Source organism: Chlorocebus sabaeus, chromosome 23, assembly GCF_047675955.1.
Source record: "Chlorocebus sabaeus isolate Y175 chromosome 23, mChlSab1.0.hap1, whole genome shotgun sequence".
NCBI classification, from domain to species: domain Eukaryota; kingdom Metazoa; phylum Chordata; class Mammalia; order Primates; family Cercopithecidae; genus Chlorocebus; species Chlorocebus sabaeus.
In genome coordinates, this window is record NC_132926.1 from 29,717,008 (window position 1) to 29,725,484 (window position 8,477).

Sequence of the window (8,477 nt, forward strand, 5' to 3'; positions counted from 1 at the left end):
TTTATTCCCACCAGGTAGCACAGGCCTTGTACCTGATAGGCACTGATCAAGGTGTATTGGATGGATGAATGGATAGATGGATGAATGGACAAATGAGTAGACAATAAGCATAAGGTTCCTCTTGCTGCCACTCCTATTGTGCCCTTATGTCCCAGTTCCAATAAGTACATAGTGTCTGGTTGCTCTGTGCCTGACTCCTCTGGGTGGGCAATTTGTCTGGTGCTGCTGGATTCTAGGACTGAGATGTAGCCATTATATTAACATAACTAGAGTCTTCCAGTGTAGCTCTCTCTGCTGACTGATTTTCTTATTGCTACCTTCCTGCCTGAACTACACAAATCACTGCTCCAGGATTTCTATAGCTCAGTACAACTTACTACTCCTTCCCTGAACCCTAACACCAACTGCTTGATGGCATTTCAGCTTGCTGCTATCTTCTTCCCACAGTATATTCTGGACTATAATTTTTCAAAGCACTTTTACAGTTTCTGTTTCTATCCAGTAGGCATAATCTCATCCAGTCACTTCAGAAGCTGCACATCTAAAACTGCTACCCAGACTTGTGGCAGAAGGGAAGAGCTTCCATGTCTCCTGATGTTCTCTATCTGGGATCCATTCTCTATGAAGATGCTTGGAATGTTTATTTTGGATAGTCTCCCTGAATAGCCAGTGCTATATAAGACAATTCAAAAAGTACTATTTGCTAATTGAAATTTATTCAACACCCTGACCTTTCTCTTTCATGGCCATCTTCTCTCTAGTGACAATCTCTACTTCCTCTGGGTCACCCTGTATTGTACCACACCTTAGACCTTTCCTTTAGTCATGACTACTTGACTTCCAAAATGACCTATTTATACATCTCATTGAGATCATAATCTTCTATTCTTCCAGTTTGCTTCTTCAATTATTCTCATTGTAACTGCCAGTTTGTTAATCCTTCATTTCTCCCCTTCTATTTTCTTCTCTTAATCTCCATGATTATTTAAAACACTCTTAATGGAACTCAAGCTCCATTGTTTCTCTATTTCTGTTCTTTGATTTTTTTTTCATTATGCCTTTCAAGCAAATCTGTATCTCTATTTGTAAAACTTTATCTACTGTCCCTATGACTCTATTCAAGAAGCCAGGTATGACTGGCTGAAATCACAGTATCAGGAAGAGTACTTGAATAATAAATTCATGCTTTTAAGGGATAGCAGTTATCTTGTGGAGCCAAAGTACCTACATCACTCACCACTCTCCTCACTAACATGTAGGCTCCTCAAGAGTAGCGAGTCCATGTTATTCACTATATATCCCAAGGGCCAGAACAGTGGCCGCTCACCAATGAGTGTTTGACCAGCCTAAAGCAGGCCTTCATTGTCCCCAGCAAACTTAAAACGTTTCCCCATTAACTCAGTTTCCCCTTTGCTGATATGACTAATTGACTGTTTCCCATTTGCTGATATGACTAAGTCCTCAAAGTTTTTCCTGGCCACCTACCTTTTTTTTATCCTAAGCCCCTAAAGGGGGAGGACCAGCCCAAAGAAGACCTTTATTGTCACCAATAAACTTAAAACCTTTCCCCATTAACTCAGTTTCCCATTTGCTGATATGACTAACTGACAGTTTCCCATTTGCTGATATTATCAATTCCTCAAAAATTTCCCTGGCCCCTTACCTTTCTTTCATCCTAAGCCCCTCTCCCTCTCACCTCTTTGATAACTCTCAGCAGAAGCCCTTGCATTGTACTTTGCAAGGAAACCAAGGTCACCTTCTTGTGTGTTCTCTTTCCCTAGGCAACTCACCCACACTGACAGTTTTGTCTCCTAAAAACAAAGTATCAAGCATTACAACCTCTGGTTTAGGCCTCCCCTGTGAATTCTAGGCCTTTTAATCTAACCTCCCCTAGATGATCACACTGGCTATCACAAAAGCATATCCAACCAGCAGGTCCAAAATTAAACTCATGGTTTTTCACTCTAAGTTCAGACTCTTTTAGTGTTCTTTATCAACAAGAATGAGACCCCCATCCATTCAATTGTACCAGTCAAAACCTAAAAATCATAATTGACACTCTCTTCTATACCCTCCATATATTTAATCCACCACCACATTTGTCTGTTGTACCTTCCTAAACTTCTCCTACATCTGCCCACTTCTTTTTCCTCTACTCCAAAACCCAAGTTTAAACCCCCCTTATTTCTCATACATTCCTACAATTGGCTCCAGACATATCTCATATCCACTCCTAACCCCTCCAATGTGTTCATATTACAGCTGGAGACATAGTTTCAAAATGTAAAACTGGTCATATCACTCCCATGTTATAACCTAATAGCTTTACATTGCTTTTAGGCTAAACACCAGAAAATTTAAAATGACTCATAACATCCTGCATGGTTACAGGCCACTCTCCAGGCACTTCCCATACATAACTCCCATTTGCTCTCTATACTCCAGCCAAATTACCCTTCATTTGGTTTCTCAAATGAATCACGCTTCTGCTAGAACTGCAACCTCTTCATACTGATGCCTTTGCCTAAAATTTTCTCCCTGGGCTGTCTTCACCTGGTTACCTCCTATATATCCTCTAATAGCACCACATTCACGACTTACTCAATCTTCTTCTCTGCCCTGCCAGACAAGGCCAAATCTCCACACTACATTTTCCCTGAGTCTTCATGCATTTCTCTTTCATCGTAGTTATTCCAATTATAATCACGCAAGTATAAATTGTAATTACATTCTAATTTTAATTGTACATCAAGTTAAGAGTTTATTTGATTAAATAAGTGTCCTGTCAGTAGATTCTCAACTCCATGGCGGCTCTGTGACTGCTGAGATTAGGACTTTCATCCACTGTTCTTCCTCATTTTCTCCTATAGCCTCAATCATAACCCTGAATTCTTTATTGAAATAACCAATGACAAACCTCAGCTCAAAAGTCTGAGAGAGAACGAATGAAGAGCATATACCTTTGGCATTCTTAGCTTATGTTCCTTCTGACTTCTTAGTTTATATTCCTTCAGACTTCAGCTCCTGTTCATGTTACTCTTGCAGCTTGCTTTGCTACTGCTGAAAAAGACTCCTTCTACAGTATTATGTTCCCCCCTCTCCTTGCTTTTGCTGTTTGGCCCTAAGGACAGACACCAGATCAATTTACAAAGCAGGTTGTTTAACTTTGGCTGTGTATGTGTGTATGTGCATGTAACAGATTGAGAAAGAGAGAGGGAGGTAGGAAAGAGAGAAACGAGAGAAAGACAAGAGACAAAGACAGAGATAGAGACAGAAATAGTGAGCTAGAGAGAGAATGAACCAGCCTAGGCAGAAATTAAGGTAGGAAAAAGTCATCAATTCTTATTTTAACCTGGGACAGGTCACTGTCCTTCTCTGACCTTCAGTTCCTCTTATACAAAATAAAGTTGCAAATTAGATGATCCCTGAGTTTCTTCCAGCTCTGAGAGTCAACAGCTCAAAATTGATCCTGTATTAAACAACATCTATTTCTTCCAATATCACCTCAAGTACCTCTGAGAACTTGATGCAAAAATGACAGGAGTAGTTTGAAAAACCCTAACAGCCTTGCCAGCTAAACAGGTTCTGTTCCCCTGACATCGTGCCCAAGTTCTCTGCTTTGGATATAATTCCTAGACTCACAGGATCATACCAGTTCAGAAAGAACTGTTGAGGTCATCTGATCCAGTAGTCCTCACACTTTCATGTGCAAACCAATCTCCTGAGAGTCTTGTAGATATGTGCACTCTGATTCAGGAGGTTGAGCTAGGCATAAGATTCTGCAAGTCTAACAGGCTCACACATGATGCCGATGCTGTTGGTCTGCAGCAGACCCTTGAGTAGTGAGACATGCATTCATCTTTGTCTGGTTTGTAATCCTTTCCAGTATCCCTGAATGGTCTCCAGTCTCTCTTAAATATTTTGCCTTCAAGTGTTCAAGCAATTCTCCTGTCTCAGCCTCCCAAGTAGCTGGGACTACAGGCATGCACCATGCCTCACTAATGTGCATATTTTCAATAGAGACAGGGTTTCATTATGTTGGCCAGGCTGTTCTCGAACTCCTGACCTCAAAGGATCTGCCCACCTCAGCCTCCCAAGGTGCTGAGCTTACAGGTGTGAGCCACCACGCCCAGCCTGAAATGGTATCTTTTATTCTCTGTTCTTTATGGTGTTGTCAAAAGTCTAGTTTTCTATTTATTTATTATTTACTCAGGACAATTTGTGTGAAAAGGTGTTTCAAATAAAAAAATAAAAATTGACCATGAAACATTAAATAATAGTCAGCTTTTTTTAAAATTATTATTATTATACTTTAAGTTCTAGGGTACATGTGCATAACGTGCAGGTTTGTTACGTATGTATACTTGTGCCATGTTGCTGTGCTGCACCCATCAACTCGTCAGCACCCATCAACTCGTCATTTACACCAGGTATAACTCCCAATGCACTCCATCCCCCCTCCCCCGTCCCCATGATAGGCCCCGGTGTGTGATGTTCCCCTTCCTGAGTCCAAGTGATCTCATTGTTCAATTCCCACCTATGAGTGTGAACATGCGGTGTTTGGTTTTCTGTTCTTGTGATAGTTTGCTAAGAATGATGGTTTCCAGCTGCATCCATGTCCCTACAAAGGACACAAACTCATCCTTTTTTATGGCTGCATAGTATTCCATGGTGTATATGTGCCACATTCTCTTAATCCAGTCTGTCACTGATGGACATTTGGGTTGATTCCAAGTCTTTGCTATTGTGAATAGTGCTGCAATAAACATACGTGTGCATGTGTCTTTATAGCAGCATGATTTATAATCCTTTGGGTATATACCCAGTAATGGGATGGCTGGGTCATATGGTACATCTAGTTCTAGATCCTTGAGGAATCGCCATACTGTTTTCCATAATGGTTGAACTAGTTTACAATCCCACCAAGAGTGTAAAAGTGTTCCTATTTCTCCACATCCTCTCCAGCACCTGTTGTTTCCTGACTTTTTAATGATCGCCATTCTAACTGGTGTGAGATGGTATCTCATTGTGGTTTTGATTTGCATTTCTCTGATGGCCAGTGATGATGAGCATTTTTTCACGTGTCTCTTGGCTGCATGAATGTCTTCTTTTGAGAAATGTCTGTTCATATCCTTTGCCCACTTTTTGATGGGGTTGTTTTTTTCTTCTAAATTTGTTTGAGTTCTTTGTAGGTTCTGGATATTAGCCCTTTGTCAGATGAGTAGATTGCAAAAATTTTCTCCCATTCTGTAGGTTGCCTGTTCACTCTGATGGTAGTTTCTTTTGCTGTGCAGAAGCTCTTTGGATTAATTAGATCCCATTTGTCAATTTTGGCTTTTGCTGCCGTTGCTTTTGGTGTTTTAGATATGAAGTCCTTGCCCATGCCTATGTCCTGAATGGTACTACCTAGGTTTTCCTCTAGGGTTTTTATGGTATTAGGTCTAACATTTAAGTCTCTAATCCATCTTGAATTAATTTTCGTATAAGGAGTAAGGAAAGGATCCAGTTTCAGCTTTCTACTTATGGCTAGCCAATTTTCCCAGCACCATTTATTAAATAGGGAATCCTTTCCCCATTTCTTGTTTCTCTCAGGTTTGTCAAAGATCGGATGGCTGTAGATGTGTGGTATTATTTCTGAGGACTCTGTTCTGTTCCATTGGTCTATATCTCTGTTTTGGTACCAGTACCATGCTGTTTTGGTTACTGTAGCCTTGTAGTAAAGTTTGAAGTCAGGTAGCGTGATGCCTCCAGCTTTGTTCTTTTGACTTAGGATTGTCTTGGAGATGCGGGCTCTTTTTTGGTTCCATATGAACTTTAAAGCAGTTTTTTTCCAATTCTGTGAAGAAACTCATTGGTAGCTTGATGGGGATGGCATTGAATCTATAAATAACCTTGGGCAGTATGGCCATTTTCACGATATTGATTCTTCCTATCCATGAGCATGGTATGTTCTTCCATTTGTTTGTGTCCTCTTTGATTTCACTGAGCAGTGGTTTGTAGTTCTCCTTGAAGAGGTCCTTTACATCCCTTGTAAGTTGGATTCCTAGGTATTTATTCTCTTTGAAGCAATTGTGAATGGAAGTTCATTCATGATTTGACTCTCTGTTTGTCTGTTACTGGTGTATAAGAATGCTTGTGATTTTTGCACATTAATTTTGTATCCTGAGACTTTGCTGAAGTTGCTTATCAGCTTAAGGAGATTTTGGGCTGAGACAATGGGGTTTTCTAAATAGACAATCATGTCATCTGCAAACAGGGACAATTTGACTTCTTCTTTTCCTAACTGAATCCCCTTGATTTCTTTCTCTTGCCTGATTGCCCTAGCCAGAACTTCCAACACTATGTTGAATAGGAGTGGTGAGAGAGGGCATCCGTGTCTTGTGCCAGTTTTCAAAGGGAATTTTTCCAGGTTTTGGCCATTCAGTATGATATTGGCTGTGGGTTTGTCATAAATAGCTCTTATTATTTTGAGATACGTTCCATCAATACCGAATTTATTGAGCGTTTTTAGCATGAAGGGCTGTTGAATTTTGTCAAAAGCCTTTTCTGCATCTATTGAGATAATGATGTGGTTCTTGTCTTTGGTTCTGTTTATATGCTGGATTATGTTTATTGATTTGCAAATGTTGAACCAGCCTTGCATCCCAGGGATGAAGCCCACTTGATCATGGTGGATAAGCTTTTTGATGTGCTGCTGAATCCGGTTTGCCAGTATTTTATTGAGGATTTTTGCATTGATGTTCATCAGGGATATTGGTCTAAAATTCTCTTTTTTTGTTGTGTCTCTGCCAGGCTTTGGTATCAGGATGATGTTGGCCTCATAAAATGAGTTAGGGAGGATTCCCTCTTTTTCTATTGATTGGAATAGTTTCAGAAGGAATGGTACCAGCTCCTCCTTGTACCTCTGGTAGAATTCAGCTGTGAATCCATCTGGTCCTGGACTTTTTTTCGTTGGTAGGCTATTAATTATTGCCTCAATTTCAGAGCCTGCTATTGGTCTATTCAGGGATTCAACTTCTTCCTGGTTTAGTCTTGGAAGAGTGTAAGTGTCCAGGAAATTATCCATTTCTTCTAGATTTTCCAGTTTATTTGCATAGAGGTGTTTATAGTATTCTCTGATGGTAGTTTGTATTTCTGTGGGGTCGGTGGTGATATCCCCTTTATCATTTTTTATTGCGTCTATTTGATTCTTCTCTCTTCTTCTTTATTAGTCTTGCTAGTGGTCTGTTAATTTTGTTGATCTTTTCAAAAAACCAACTCCTGGATTCATTTCTTGGAGGGTTTTTTGTGTCTCTATCTCCTTCAGTTCTGCTCTGATCTTAGTTATTTCTTGCCTTCTGCTAGCTTTTGAATGCGTTTGCTCTTGCTTCTCTAGTTCTTTTAATTGTGATGTTAGAGTGTCAATTTTAGATCTTTCCTGCTTTCTCTTGTGGGCATTTAGTGCTATGAATTTCCCTCTACACACTGCTTTAAATGTGTCCCAGAGATTCTGGTATCTTTGTTCTCATTGGTTTCAAAGAACATCTTTATTTCTGCCTTCATTTCGTTATGTACCCAGTAGTCATTCAGGAGCAGGTTGTTCAGTTTCCATGTAGTTGAGCGGTTTTGATTGATTTTCTTAGTCCTGAGTTCTAGTTGGATTGCACTGTGGTCTGAGAGACAGTTTGTTATAATTTCTGTTCTTGTACATTTGCTGAGGAGTGCTTTACTTCCAATTATGTGGTCAATTTTGGAATAAGTGCGATGTGGTGCTGAGAAGAATGTATATTCTGTTGATTTGGGGTGGAGAGTTCTATAGATGTCTATTAGGTCTGCTTGCTGCAGAGATGAGTTCAATTCCTGGATATCCTTGTTAACTTTCTGTCTCATTGACCTGTCTAATGTTGACAGTGGAGTGTTGAAGTCTCCCATTATTATTGTATGGGAGTCTAAGTCTCTTTGTAAGTCTCTAAGGACTTGCTTTATGAATCTGGGTGCTCCTGTATTGGGTGCACATTTATTTAGGATAGTTAGCTCTTCCTGTTGAATTGATCCCTTTACCATTATGTAATGGCCTTCTTTGTCTCTTTTGATCTTTGATGGTTTAAAGTCTGTTTTATCAGAGACTAGTATTGCAACCCCTGCTTTTTTTGGTTCTCCATTTGCTTGGTAAATCTTCCTCCATCCCTTTATTTTGAGCCTATGTATGTCTCTGCATGTGAGATGGGTCTCCTGAATACAGCAGACTGATGGGTCTTGACTCTTTATCCAGTTTGCCAGTCTGTGTCTTTTAATTGGAGCATTTAGTCCATTTACATTTAAGATTAATATTGTTATGTGTGAACTTGATCCTGCCATTATGATATTAACTGGTTATTTTGCTCGTTAGTTGATGCAGTTTCTTCCTAGCCTCGATGGTCTTTACATTTTGGCATGTTTTTGCAATGGCTGGTACTGGTTGTTCCTTTCCATGTTTAGTGCTTCCTTCAGGGTCTCTT